At 38.4% G+C, this 15,972-nt stretch overlaps 1 protein-coding gene across 2 annotated transcripts in view; it reads right to left on the reverse strand.

The window, feature by feature from the left end:
• SLC44A1 (solute carrier family 44 member 1) overlaps positions 1-15,972 on the reverse strand; it is a 218,154-nt gene that overhangs the window by 103,302 nt on the left and 98,880 nt on the right. The window lies entirely within an intron of this gene.

Raw genomic sequence — 15,972 nt, forward strand, 5'->3', positions numbered from 1 at the left:
CTTTCTCCCTTTCCCTCCTCACTACAGTTTTGCTCTTGACCACTGCCTCCCTCTGCCAGTCCTCCCTTCTATCAGCCCCCTCCTTTTTCTTTTCCCCTTTCCCCTCCTACTTCCTATAGGGTAAGTTAGATTTCTATGCCTAACTGATTATGTTATTCCCTCTTTGAGCCCAATCTGATAAGAGTAAGGTTCAAATAATGCTCATCTCCCTCCCTTCTTTCCCTCTACTATAATAGCTTTTTGTGCCTTTTCATGTGATGTAATTTACTCTTGTCTGCCTCCTCTTTTTCCTCTTCTCCCAGTACAATCCCTTTTCACCACTTAGATTTTTTATCATCACATCAAAGTCAACTTATACCCACACCCTATGTCTATATACACCCTTTTAAAGGGTGCAATTAACAATTCAGTTCTCAAGAGTTACAAGCATCATCTTCCCTTGTAGGGATGTTGTTTTTTCTCTTCCTGTTTACCCTTTTATGCCTCTCTTGAATCTTGTATTTGAAGATCAAATTTTCCATTGGGCTCTGGTCTTTTCATCAGGAAGGTTTGGATGTCCACTATTTCACTGAAAATCTATCTCCTTCCCTGAAAGATTATGCTCAATTTTGCTGGGTAGTTTGATCCTTGGTTGTAATCCAAGCTCCTTTGCCTTATGGAATATCATATTCCACACTCTCCAATCAATTAATGTAGAAGCTTCGAGGTCCCATGTAATCCTGACTGTGGTTCCCTGATATCTAAATTGTTTCTTTTTGGCTGCTTGCAGTATTTTCTCTTTGACCTGGTCATTTTGGAATTTGGCTACATATTCCTTGGCATTTTCAATTTGGGATCTTTTTCAGGAGGTGATCGGTGGATTCTTTGATGACTATTTTACCTTCTAGTTCTAGGAACTCAGGGCAGTTTTCCTTGATGACTTCTTGAAAGATGCCGTCTGGGCTCTTTTTTTTCACCATGGTTTTCAGGTAGACCAATAATTTTTGTATTGTCTCTCCTGGATCTATTTTCCAGGTCAGTCGTCTTACCAATGAGATATTTTACATTTTCTTCTATTTTTTCATTTTTTGGTTTCTGTTTGATTGATTCTTGATATCTCATGGAGTCATTAGCTTTCATCTGCCCAATTCTAATTTTTAACAAATTGTTTTCTTCTATTAGATTTGTACCTCCTTTTCCATTTGGTGCATTTTGCTTTTTTAAGAAGTTCTTCTCTTCAATTAGTTTTTGTGCCTCTTTTTCCATTTGGCCAATTCTACTTTTTAAGGACTTGTTTTCCACAGTCAATTTTTGTCCTTTCTTTTCTAAGCTATTGCCTCTCTCTTGCATACCTCTCATTTCTTCTCCCAATTTTTTTTCTACCTCTCTTATTTGACTTTTACAATCCTTCTTGAGATTTTCCAAGAAGGCTTTTAGGGCGTGATACCAGTTCACAATCTCCTTTGAGGTTTCAGTTGCAGGTATATGGATAATGTTGTCCTCTTCTGAATTTGTGCCTTGATCTTCCTTGTTCCCATAGTAAGAATCTATGGTCACTGTCCGTTTCTGCTTTTTGCTCATAGTATTTGCCAAATTCCTGGCTTTCTCCTGCTGCAGCGCAGAGGGCACTGACCCAAGCTTCTCATGCTAGAAGCCTGGGACCTGGTAACTGGTTTTGTGTGCTGGAGCCTCAGGTACTAGCAGCTCAAGGCTGTAGGGGTCTGGCAGCTTACCTGGTGCTGAGCTGGGGTCAGCAACACCAGAGCTCTTGTGGTTTAGGGTGGGGAGTCTGGCCCCTGGGGGATGTCTGCTCACCTGGGCCTTGCACTCAAATGTTTGGCTCCTGCTCACCTGGGCTCGTATGTTTGGCTGCTGAAGGATGTTTGCCAGCCTAGAGTTGTGCCTCCTAGAGCTGTGCTTCCTGGAGTTGTGCTGAGCACTGGGAGATTTGGCTATTAGAAAACGCCAGCACACATAGTGGTTTTCTGAGCTGGTGTCTATGGGTTCCCCTGACTGTGCTGAAGCACTCATGGGGGTGGGGTGGGTCCTGGTGTTGATGCTTGCCTGTTATACCACCCTGGGGCTCAGGATGTCCCCCTGGTTTGCTGAGGTGTGGCTTGCCACTGGCTTGTTGGGACACCTCCCATCCTGTACTGCTCCCCCTCCTCCAGAGCAAGAGGGGCCTTTCCCATTAATCCCCCAAGCTTCTTGGGCTACAAGACTGCTGCACCCTGTCTTTCTGCTGGCTCAGCTGTTCCAGGGCTTTTCCTACGGCAATATTTTCTGGGCTGTCAGAGATCAGTAAGGGAGGGTGAGAATGACTTTTACTTCTTACTCTGCCATCTTGGCTCCTGGAAGTGGAACTCCAGAGAAAATTTCCCTTTCTCTTATGGTGTCTTGTGTTTATTATTATTACATAGAAATGCTATTGATATTTGAGGATTTATTTTGTAGCCTACAACTCTGCTGAAGCTACTGAGGAAAGAAACAAGCATTCATTAAAAGCCTACTATGTGCCAGGCATTATGCTCAGTACTTTACAAATATTGTCTTGTTTGATCCTCACAACACCCTAGGAGGTAGGTGTGACTATTATCCCCATTTTACAGTTGAGGAAATTGAAGAAGCCAGAGGTTAAGTGACACATCCAGGGTCATACAGCTAAGAAGTATTTGAAGATGGCTTTGGATTCAAGTATTCTTGACTCAAGGTCCAGCACACTATCCACTGAACCACTTAGCTGACTAATTTACTCTCCTTAGTACCTCTGCTGATTCCCTAGGACTTTTTCGAGAAAACTATCATATCATCAGCAAATAGATAGTTTTATCTCTTTTTTTGCGTATCTGTACACTCTTAATTTCCTTCTCTTGGCTTATGTTATTAACATTTCTAGAACATCAAATAATAGCAGGGTGAGCATCTTTGCTTTATTCCTATATTTATTGGGAAAGCTTCTAGAATATCTCCAGTGCATATAATGCTTGGTTTTTTCTTTTTCAATATAGATGTCTTCTATGATTTTTTTAAGGAATGTTGCTTCATGGCTATACCTTGTAGGGTTTTAAGCATAAAGAGGTATTGTGCTTTGTCAAAGGATTTTTCTGCATCTATTGAGATGATTATGTGTTTTTGGATATTTTTGTTTTTAATATAGTCATATAGATTGTTTTCCTCATCTTGAACCATATACACCAACTTGACAAATCCAGGTTGGCCATATCGAATAATTTCTGGGTGAACTGCTGTAAACTGTTTGACAGGATCTTAAAAATTTTTTTAAATCGATATTTATTAATGATATTAGTCTATAGTTCTCTTTCTTTGTTTTATCCTTTCTTGGTTTAGGTATTCTGCCTAGAGTTGTCTCACAAAAGGAATCTGGAGAATTCCTTTCTCAAAATTTTGAGAACACTTTGGTATTTTTTTTCTTTAAATGCTTGACAGAATTCTCATCAGGACCTGCAATTCCTTTCCTCTCCTCCCCTTGCTTGACCTGTCCTTTCCCCCTTTCTTCTTTTACATTTAGTTGTTTCCTTTACTGAGATTAATTTAAGATCTTAATTCAGTCTTCCATCAGTTTATTTTATACTTTTGAAGGTATTCCTCTATTTTGTTTATAAGTCTCAGGTTTTTTTATCCTATAACTACGTGTATCAGGCTACAATAATTCTTTTTATTTCTTCTGGTTTTGTTGTGATTTTGCCTTGCTCTTTTGGTATTTTACTGATTTTTCTGTCTTCTTCTTTTTAAGGCTTATCAATTTTGTTAGTCTTTCAAAGAACCAGTTTTTAGTTTGGGCTTTCACTTCTAAGAGTTTTTTTGTTCCCAATTTATCTATTCTAATTTTTGATATCTCCTTTATTGTGCTTATTTTAGGCTTTCCTGTTAGCTAATTTTAAAAAATGCATATTCAGTTCATTCATCCTCTTCCATTTTGTTAATGTATGTTTTTAGGAATATACTTTCCCCTGAGCACTGTTTTTGCTGGATCCCAGAAATTCTGATGTGTTGTTACATCATTGTTATTTTCTTTGCTTCATCACTGTTTCTATCATTTGATCCAATTTGATCCACTCACTGTTTAGGATTTTGGTGTTAAATTGCTTTGGGGTCTATGTCTTTTGTTTGTGCTCCCTGAACCAATTACTATTTTTATTCATTATGGTCTATAAAGGATATGTTTACTATGTCTGTCTTTTTACCTCCATTTGTAATACCTCTGTACTCTAAAGTATGATCAACTTTTGTAAAAGTACCATGTGGCATTGGGAAATAAGTATGTTCTTCAGTTGTCTTGTTTAGAAGACACCATAAGTATTTCAGTTCAATTTTCTCCAGCAATTCATTCAATTCTGCTGTTCAGTACTAAATTAAATGATCCAGTGAATGAACCTGTGTTCTGAGTCCAGTCTTCTTCGTACTAAGCTACAATGTTTAGCAAAATACACAGTGAAAAGGATTAGTCTCTGTCACTGAATGCTTGCTAAGAAGATGTTACTTTAATTCTATGCTCATTTCATACATTCAACGTTTTCCCTTTTATTTTTTATATTTGTCTCTCCTGCTATTATTGCATTATTACCTAAGTCTTGTCATTCAGTTAATTTATCCTTTATGAATTTAAATGGTAAGGCATTTGGGGCTTATAAGTTTAACCTCCCCCATATAAACTCCTTCTACCAATGCACATCAATAAATGCTGTGCCGATTATTGTGTTAGAGCAGGGGTGGGGAACCTGCAGCCTCAAGGCCACATGTGGCCTCTAGGTCCTCAAATGCAGCCCTCTGACTGAATCCAAACTTCACAGGACAAACACCCTTATTAAAAGGATTTGTTCTGTAAAACCTGGACTCAGTCAAAAGGCCACACCCAAGGACTTAGAAGGCCACAAGTGGCCTTGAGGCTGCAGGTTTCCTACTCCTGTCTTAGAGAGATATTTGGAGGCACTGAGAGGTTAAGTGGCTTGCCAAGGGTCACAAAGCCAGTATGTCAGAAGAAGGACATGAACCTAGGTTATGTCCTGATTCCAAAACCAGTTCTCTGTCCACTGCACCTAACTGACTCTTGGGCAACAGGGCACTTTTATACAAGCCAGCTAATTATACTTTTTTTTTTTACAATAATAAAAAAATCTTTACTTTTCTTAATTAGCCATTTCTGGTATTATGTTATCTCCTAGGAATGTAATATATTAACAGGTACCATAGTCTAATTTGTAGCACCCATATGAACAGTGGGCAAAGGTGAAATTCATGTCTAGAGGGTGTGCTTTGTAGATTTAACCCTATTAAATGATATCATGTCAAAAGAAAGCAAGATATAAAATCAATGTGTGATTTCATTAGTGTTGGATGATCTAAGAGCTCCCTCTACCAATGCAGGTCTGTATTTTCTCTGCACCTAAGAGTCTTAGGGAGAGAGCCTGGAGCACAGACAAATGACTTGTATCAGAGACAGGAAAGACAAAGGAGCATAAAGCTGGGAGAATAAGATGGAAAAACCATGGATATACCCTCTTCTTTCTACTCACATAGGCTGAAACTAAGCCTCAGCTTCCTCATCCATAAAATGAAAACATCAGACTAAATGATTTCTAGAGTACTTCTTAGATCTAAATTACATAATCCTATGAAATGACCAGGCCACAATCATATTACTAGAAAGCAGAGGAGCCAAGGCTCAAATCCAGGTCTTCTAATAGTGTCTGAAGCATTGCAGAATACTGAACAGAGCTCTGGATCTAAAGCCAATCAGACCTGGGTCTGAATACCACCTAAGGTACTTACAAGCTGTGTGACCCTGGGCAAGTGTGGCCAGAGTGGCCTTTGTTTTCTTTGAGTGACTCAGTTTATCTCATTGAGCCTTGCTGGGTGCTGGGTCTGCAGTTTCTCTGCCAGGGCAGGAAGCCCAGAGACCATGCCTTGGAGCAGAGAACTTCCTGTGTGATGATTCATGGGGCTGGCTGAGGGGAGGTGTTGACTCCAGAGCCACGCCCTATTGGGTGTTAACCTAGGGGAAGGGGCCAACTCAAGAACCAATCGGCCCTGGTCATTCAGGCGGCACTTGATGATGTCAAAAACTCTATAAGAGGGGAGAAGACGGCTTGAAGACCCTTTTTTTTCTTTTCCGGTTGGCGCAGCAGCAGTGGTGAGCATGACTCTGGGACAGCCCGAGCTCTCGGGCTGAACCTAGATGTTGGTAACTATGAATTGTATTGGGTCTGTCTATTGATATTTGTAATTTGTTTGTATTTCGTTCTGAAGTTTTTCCCCCGAACTAAATGAATGTTCTGAACTTCGGGGTGCTGGCTTTTTCCCCTGAAGTAAGTGAATGAATCTGTATTTGGTCTGTCTGTTGATGCTTGTCTGTATGCTCCCCTGAACTAATTGAATGCTGGATTAAAGAAAGCTTGTCAACCCCTTCACCGTGCTTCCCTTGTTTAAGCAGATAAAAAGAACCTGTGCTTTCCCGGCGTGCCGGCAGCCTCCTAGATGCTGGCTGTGGGGGGATCTTACGCCCCCACAGAAGCTGCTAGCCGGACTGTTAAAACAGCAAGTGACTCAGCCTCCCTAGGTCTCATTTTCTTCATTTATAAAATGAGAGGTAGGGCTTGATAACCTTTAAAGTCCCTTCCAGTTCTAAAGAAATGATCCTATGATCCTGTGTTTTGTGTCTAGCCTTCTTCCCTCAAAGCTTCACTATTCAGCAAAATACTCAGTGAAAAGTATTACAGCTTCTAGTCAGTAATACTTACTTCTTCTTACTAATATATAATTTAATTCATTTCATATGTTCAATTATATCTAAGTATTTAATGTTTAAAATAATGTAAAGGAACTAAGTAACTCTGAAAACATTTCCCACTAGTGCTTTTAAATCATTAATCTGATTAACATTTTTTCTTTTTCGACTTGTGATTATACTTTGAAACAGCTAGTGCCATACTATAATATTGGAGTTCACCCAATTCATGATGATACATTAGAAAGAAGATTAATTTATAATTAATTTAATTTGTAACCAGTGGGTATTTAAATCACTATTTAAAGCATAGGGAGAAATGTATGTATTACCAAATAGATAATTTATGTCTTACATAAATCATGTATTTTGCATCTTCTTTGCAATTAAAAATTACCTTAGCTTCTAAAGTAAGTAAACCTTTCCATGCTTTCTTCCATTCCATTTAAAACAAAAATTAATTCCATGCCACACTTAAAATTCTTGATGTCAAGATAAGATTCAACTATCTTTCATTATCCATACTAATAATAGGCAGGAATATCATAAACAATTTAAATTCACATATAATCAATCTATTTTAAGTCAACAGTTCTGGATGCTCTCCCTACAAAACTGGAGATATCAGTAACTAATAAAGTTGACTGGTTTAAATTTATTGTCTTTTGGTGGAAGCAAAAAAATGCATAAAATGTCTAGATGTCAGATAGTAAAAGTGAAGAGAAGCATTGAGTGACCTAAATAATCCACATACCAGATGGCTATGGAACCCCTAAGATACTCCATATATAACACATTCTCATAATAGCTGAGAAGTATGAGGGTAGCAAGGGTCTCATCAACCTGACTGAAAGAACTTTTTTAAAATGCCCAGGTAAAAACCTATAAAAGACAACAGGTATCAAATAAAAAGAACCACAGCAAAGGGGCTTCTCTATACTTGCAAAGGGCTAACAACATGATATAAGTCAGGATTAATAACTTTTCCTGACTGATTATCAATAATACTGACAGAGTATATACATGAGTTCAAATCTTGGTTCTGCTATTTAACTATAAGACTTTGGGTCTTGGGTTCCTGATCAGTAAAACAGGGGAACTGGGGTAAATAAACTCTGTGGTCCCTTTTAGATCTGACAGTTTATGATTCTGACATTTGTTTAAGATGACTATATACCAAAGTCCAAAGTCAAGAAAATAAGAGAAAAGTACTTTAAATTTTGACACAAGGAAGTAAATATGAATTTATGAACATCAGGAGTAATTTCTCTGATTCATTACCATAACATAAAAGTGGAAGGGAACACTTCATGCAACAAATATTTGTAAAGACCCTCCTACACCAATGCATACTGTGGTAGGCACTGAAGCAGAGCTAATAAGTGGAAAGGGGCAATGTACTGTATTATTGCTTATGTCCTACTATATTCCCCTAGTTTGGTCTATATAAATCTCTGCCTTCTCTGCCTGCTGATTAGAGTAGCGCTAATATTGCACTCCTTTAATGTAATCATTATGCATAGTGCTCATCAAAATAGCATGAAGGTAGCAAGCCCATCTTCCACTAAAAAAGGCAGGTATGATCTACGGATATTGGCGTTTCCATCTTCATGATAATTTTATAATGTACAGAAAATTTTGAAATTATGGGTGTCGCTAGTTGTGCAGAATTTAAATCTCCATGGAAGTGCCCCAGAAGTCAGATGGACCTGATTCTTGTCCTGGTTATGCCACCGGCTTGCTGTATGATGATTAGCAGGTCACTCACTCCCCTTCCTTGAACATCAGTTACCTCTTCTGTTAAAAGAGAAAGTTGGATTGGATGATCACTTCAAGTCACTCGCAATTCTAGCATTATATATTCCGTGATTAACTACTAGTTAAATTCATGGATTTGTTTGATTACAAGCTCCATGGAGACCAGGGCAATGTCTTACTCAGACTTTTTATCTTCTCTACCACAGAACTCTATACATAGAAATATCTTTAAAATGTTAAACTGAATTGAATGTCAAGAAGGTAAACAGATACTTGTATGGAAATCACTGAATCTGAAGGTAAAACCACACTGAAGACCATTGGTTCTGAGGTTAAAATGAAAGAGAGGTACAAAAAAACAGAAGTTAAATGTTTATACTTTCCCAATCAGAAGATATAAATTATTTTTTCCTGAATACAAGTTTAATTCTGTTAAAAGAAAATTATCTGAAAAACTCGGAATGCTCAATCTGGGAAGAGAGAGGAAACAAGCAGAAGAAGTACACTCAAGGCGTAACTGTGATGCAAGCTAACAACTGGCCAACCACATCACAGTGAGTGCAATCTCAGCAGGAAGTGAACATATAGTTTTCACCTTCCCCATCACCGAGTAAGAGCTCTTCTGTCCTCTATCACCAGCACCATGCCATGCGTGGAACCATCAGTTGTAGCAAATGGAGAAGTTTTGGACGCTGTGGGTAAGTTCACTCACCTTGGTGTTATATTCTCCAGGGACAGCTGGATGTTTCACAGATTCATGGACAGATAAATTCCATAGATGATAAGGTTGAGGCATGCACTGCCAGAGCTAGCTCCAAAGGCAAGTGTGGGAGAGAAGACTGCCTACCAAACTGAAGGTCTATAGAGCCACTGTGCTGACCTCATTGTTATATGCCTATGAAACCCGGACGGTGTACTGGTGCCACGCCAGAAAACAGAATCGTTTCCATGTGCATTGTCTTAGGAAGATTCTGAAGATCACTTGGCAAGATAAGGTACCAGACACAGAGGTCCTTTCTTGAGCTAAACTGCCAAGCATTCAAACTCTCCTGCAGAGAGTCCAACTCTGATGGGCTGCCCACATTGTTAGAATGTCAAAAGTACGTTTGCCTAAAAGACAATTTTACAGACAACTCACACAAAGCAAGAGCTCACATGGAGGTCAGAAGAAGTGATACAAGGATACTCTCAAGTTCTCTCTGAAGAACTTTGGAATTAATTGTGAGACATGGGAGACACCGTCACAGGACCTTCCAACATGGCATGCCTACATCAAAAAAAAAAAAAAAGGCGCTGTACTCTATGAGTACAGAACTGCAGTAGATCAAATGAAATGTGAGATGTGCAAACTTAGAGCCATCCCCACTCCGAATGTTCATATGAACTATTTGTGACTTACCTGTGGTAGAGCCTTCCAAGCTCATACTGATCTGATCAGCCGCAGTTGGACACACTGTACCTTGCCCCCAACACAGTGATACCATTTTTGTCTTCTTTGAGAACAAAGGACAACAACTAACCAATAAAGCCTGAAATAGGTCCAATGGGAAGCAAACTTGGGTTCAATAAAATGGAGGGATTTTTGAACAGTTAGAGTCATCTAACAATAGAATTAAATGCCTCAATACGGTGAGCTCCCAACATCGTGAAATGTTCAAAGTTTGGGAAGCCAGCTATTCAGAGATGTTAACTTCTCTAAATCTTAGTGATTTCCATTTGTAAAATGAGGGTAATAAAGTATTATTACAGAAATCATGTGATTCTGAGGAACTCACTCTGTAAATAGCAAAGCACTATAGAAAAACGAGCTATTATTTTATCAAATATATTTTAAATATCTAAAGATTTTATATATGCACTGATCTACCCAAAGCAATAATCTCAAATGTTACCCTGCCTGTGAAATGGTTATCTCGTATTAAAAATAACAAAGTAAGTTTTACTGCAGTAAATAAAATATTCTTTGAATAGTCCTATTAACACAGGGTTTATAATCTGGGAACTACAGTTTAAAGTATGTCCCTGAGAGAAGAACAGGATTATCTCACCCAGGCTGAAGTTCATTGGCTACTAATAGGCTTGTTCCTACTACTTTTCAGCTAGTGAGCTTTGACCTACTCCATTTCCGACCTAGGCCAGTTAGCCCCAACCTAGGCAACTAGAGGTCTCACCATATTGACTTAGTGCAGGCATCTAATCAGCTCAGCCTACTGTAGATCAGAACTGTGGAACTCAAGAGAGATTTGCCAGCCTCAGCACCTCAGGAACTGGGATTACAGGTACATCCCATCAATTCCAGTGGAACAGGACTTTAAAAAAAATACACACACACACACACACACACACACACACACACACACACACACACAAAACCCTGCCTTATTACAACGGTAGGGGGAAGGGAGAGGGCAAAAAGAAAGAAATAAATCTATCTGTAATATCATGGTCACAGATCAAACACGGCTCAAGTAATTTTCTATGTTGTTAACAGGTCACACTAATTTGTTTTGCAGATTTATGGTACCTTTCCTCTAAAGGAATAAATAAACTCAATAAACTTAGGCTCAATAATATATTTTCAACATTTCACAAAGTTAAAGTATTTAGTACTGCATAGTTTAAGACTACTACTCAAATGATTGAGAATGAAGAAAAATTATAGGGAAAAGTAGAGGAGTCAAGAGGCTGTGACAAACTCAAAAAGGTCGAATACAGCGGTGACCATTCTTGGGAGATATGACAGCCACCGTTCTACGAGGCATCCCATGCTAGGTACAGCCAATCTGTGGCTCCACTAGGTTTCACTTGCCATAGTAACTACTGAATTTTCTATTTGAAAGGGTAGGTAGGGGGTTGAAGGCTTTTGTTTAAGATCAGTTTTTGTCATGCTTTTTGCTGCCATGAAACTCTATTTCACATATGTCTGACAATGCCACAATGACATGCGTTTGATTTGATTTAGGTTTTATGTTTGAAGCTGGAAGGAACGTGGAACCACTGGAGTTTAATTAATGGAGGAAGAAAGGATAGAGGCGACATCATCAGACATTCATATGATGAAATTTTCAGAGGGCCAAGTAGCAAACAGTCATTTGGGTCTGCTCTTCTTCTTTCTGTAACCTAGGATGCTCTAGTTTGACCTGAAGAATGAAAGGGAAACACAGATGGAGGAGAGGGTAAAAACTGCTGATGATCTTAAGGTATTTACTGTTACTGCTACTTCACAGGGTAATAGGATTTGAGGATGGAGAATACCTTCAAGAGTATCTAAGCAAACTTTATCACTTTACAGAGGAAGAAACTGAGGCCCAGAGATATTAGTCATACAAGTAGTTAGTAGCAGAGCCCAGATTTGAACCCAAGTCATACAATTCCAAATTCAGTACTCTTTTTCATGATATTCTGGTTCTACAGGGTGTTCCTAAAGTCTGGACACACAGGAAACTGACAACAACGGGGAGTTATTGCATCGAGTTCACGTGAATCTTGCACAGCGCATCAACCTTTGCATCACAAATGATGGATATCATATTGAAGATGTCATTTGTTAATATTCCAATTAAATAAAAATTTCATTCATTTCATTTCTTGAAAATATGCATTTTTGCCTCTGTGTCCAGGAACCTTAGGAACACCCTGTATTAATACTCTAAGCTATTTTCATGTGTATCTTTGTTTATTCAGATCCATTTGCAATCTTTGGGCAACGTAACAGGAAAAATCAATAATCAATGCCTTGCGTGCTTTTCTTTGTATTGTTTTGACAATCATTTTAATAGGATAAGAAGTAACTGTGTGATATATAGTAAGAGTATAGCCCTGGGTAAAAACCTGAAAGGCTGGCTGACGAAACAAACCTATTAATTAACTTGAACTTTTAGTCCCTTTTTGACTTGAGTTTTCCCCACGATGAAATAAAAATCAACACGGCTAATATTCTTCTCATTGTTCTTAATATCAATTTACAATTAACAGCCCTTTTCTGAAGGTTGGGTTATTTGGGTTTGTTGTTTTTGCCACTTAGCTACTCACAGCTGGATTAAAATCACGATCCACTTTAACAAGTCTTTTTTCCTATGGCAAACTAAAAGATATAACAAGCCTGCTCCAGGGAATACGGATTATAAATAGTTCACATATGCTTCACGTACAACTATGGCCAGCGAAACTGAGGCTTCTAGAAGGACTTTGGTTATCCCCACAATGAAATTAAAATCAATGAATATATTTTATGTTTTAAATCTGACCAGGATAATCACCACCCAAAGTACCACATTGATATGGGATATATCCATAATCTGTTCAGTAAAACTGCAACTAAGCATATTCCAACTAACTATAATTTGATATTTAACTAGAAATTTTTTTTTGGCATTTGACTTTTAGGGGAAGAAAAGAGAAGATAATGAAGACACAATCCAAATTGAGATTTTTTTTAAAAAGAGTAACCTATTTTGTAAGAAACTGAACAAATGGGTAATCACTGATTTGGGAGTCCCTGAACAAACTGGAGTATATGAACGTAAAGGAATATTATTGGGTTGTACAAAATGATAAATATAAGGAATTCAGAGAAACTTATGAAGATTTGTATGAACTATGTAGAGGAAAGAAACAATACCAGAGTATACACAATTACCACAAGAAAAACAAGACTAAAAATACAGAACTCAAATCAATGCAATTAGACTATAATTGAACAATTGTGTCTCCACTAACAAATCAGACCAATTCCTTTAATATAAGTTTTGCTTTTTTATACGGAATATCTTGTTGTTCAAGGGGAAGGGAGAATGGGCAAGGATACATTCATAAAATGAAAGTGATATAAAAAAACAAAATATATCAGTGACATTAAAAATAATTCTTTACTTTGACTCAGCAATACCACATTTAGGGCTGTATTCCAAAGAGACCATACAAGTGGGAAAAGGACCCACAGGTACAAAAACATTTATAGCAGCTCTTTTTGTGGTGGCAAAGAATTGGAAATTGAGGAGATGCCCATCAACTGGGGAATGGCTGAACAAGTTGTGGTATGTGAATGTAATGGAATACTACAGTGCTATAAGAAATGATGAGCAGGCAGACTTCAGAAAAACCTGGAAAGACTTATATGAACTGATGCTGAGTGAGGGGAGCAGAACCAGGAGAACATTGTACACAGTTACAGACACATTGCGTGATGACTAACTTTGATAGACTTGGCTCTTCTCGGCAACGCAAGGTTTTAAGACAATTCAAAAAGACTCATGACAGAAAGTGCTATCCACATCCAGAGAGAGAACTATAGAGTTCAAATGCAGATCAGTTACAAAATTTCTCCCCATTTCTACCCTCCTCCCCACCCTAAGATGGCATAAATTCTGATTGCCCCTTTCCCCAGTCTTCCTTCCCTTTTATCACCCCATTCCCCACCTAGCATTCCCTTCCCCCTTACTTTCTTGTAGGGCAAAATAGATTTCTATACCCCACTGCCTGTATATCTTATTTTCCAGTTGCATGTAAAAACAACTTTTTTTTAAACATTTGTTTTTAGAACTTTCAGTTCCAAATTCTCTCCCTTCTTCCCTCCCCACCTGCCCTCCTCGAGAAGGCAAGCAATTCAACATAGGCCACACATGTATCGTTATGCAAAACACTTCCATAATAGTCATGTTGTGAAAGACTGACTATATGTCCCTCCATCCTATCCTGTCCCCCTTGATTCACTTATCTCACTTGACCCCCTCCCTTGTCAAAATTGTTTGCTTTTGACTACCTCCTCCCCCAATCTGCCCTCCCTTCTACTATCCCCTGCTTATCCCCTTGCCCCCTACTTTCCTGTAGGATAAGATACCCAATGGAGTGTGTATGTTATTCCCTCCTTAAGTGAAATCCGATGAGAGCAAGATTCACTCATTCCCTTTCACCTACCCCCTCTTTCCTTCCATTACCACTGCTTTTTCTTGCCACTTTTATGTGAGATAATTTACCCCATTCTACCTCTCTCTTTCCCCTTCTCCCAATATACTCCTCTCTCAACCCTTAATTTTATTTTATTTTTAGCTATCATCCCTTCATATTCAACTCACCCTGTGCCTTCTGTCTATATATATTCCCTTCAACTACCCTAATACTGAGAAAGGTCTCATGAGTTACAAATGTCATCTTTCCACGTAGGAATGTAAACAAAATGGTTCAACTTTGGTAAGTCCCTTATGATTTGTCTTTCCTATTTACCCTTTTCATGCTTCTCTTGATTCTTGTGTTTAAAAGTCAAATTTTCTATTCAGCTCTGGTCTTTTCATTGAGAATCCTTGAAAGCCCTCTATTTTATTGAGAATCCATATTTTGCCCTGGAGTATTATACTCAGTTTTGCTGGGTAGGGGATTCTTGGTTTTAATCCTAGCTCCTTTGACCTCGAGAATATCATATTCCAAGCCCCTCAATCCCTTAATGTAGAAACTACTAGATCTTGTGTTATTCTAATTGTGTTTCCACAATACTTGCATTTTTTCTTTCTGGCTGCTTGCAATATTTTCCCCTTGACCTGGGAACTCTGGAATTTGGCTACAACATTCCTAAGAGTTTTCTTTTTTGGATTTTTTTCAAGAGACAATTGGTAGATTCTTTCAATTTCTATTTTACCCTCTGGTTCTAGAATATCAGGGCAGTCTTCCTTGATAATTTCTTGAAAGATGATATCTAGGCTCTTTTTTTGATCATGGCTATCGCGTAGTCCAATAATTTTAAAATTATCTCTCCTGGACCTATTCTCCTGGTCAGTGGTTTTTCCAATGAGATGTTTCACATTGTCTTCTATTTTTTTCATTCTTTTGGTTCTGTTTTATAATTTCTTGATTTCTCATATAGTCACTAGCTTCCATTTGCTCCATTCTAATTTTTAAGGCATTATTTTCTTCAGTGGTCTTTTGGACCTCCTTTTCCATTTGGCTAATTCTGCCTTTTAAGGTATTCTTCTCCTCATTGGCTTTTGGAGCTCTTTTGCCATTTGGGTTAGTCTATTTTTTAAGGTGTTATTTTCTTCAGTATTTTTTTGAGTCTCCTTTAGCAAGTGGTTGACTTGTTTTTCATGATTTTCTTGCATTACTCTCATTTCTCTTCCCAATTTTTCCTTTACTTCTCTTACTTGATTTTACAAATCCTTTTTAAGCTCTTCCATGGGCTGAGACCATTTTGTATTTTTCTTGGAGGCTTCTGATGTAGGCTCTTTGACTTTGTTGACTTCTTCTGGCTGTATGTTTTGATATTCTATAGTCTGAGTCCTTTATGCTGCTTACTCATTTTCCCAGCCAAATTTCTTGACTTTTGAGCTTTTTGTCAGGGTATGACTGCTTTCAGAGTAGAGAGTGTTTTATCCCAAGCTTCAGGGGTTTTGTGCTGCTGTTTTCAGAGCTACTTCTATTCTGAGGTGGTGTGATGCTCCTCTCCTGGCCTGTGCTCCGGTCTGTGAGTGCAGGCACTCCTTTTCTGTCATGTAACCACC

Source organism: Trichosurus vulpecula, chromosome 9 (genome assembly GCF_011100635.1).
Source record: "Trichosurus vulpecula isolate mTriVul1 chromosome 9, mTriVul1.pri, whole genome shotgun sequence".
NCBI classification, from domain to species: domain Eukaryota; kingdom Metazoa; phylum Chordata; class Mammalia; order Diprotodontia; family Phalangeridae; genus Trichosurus; species Trichosurus vulpecula.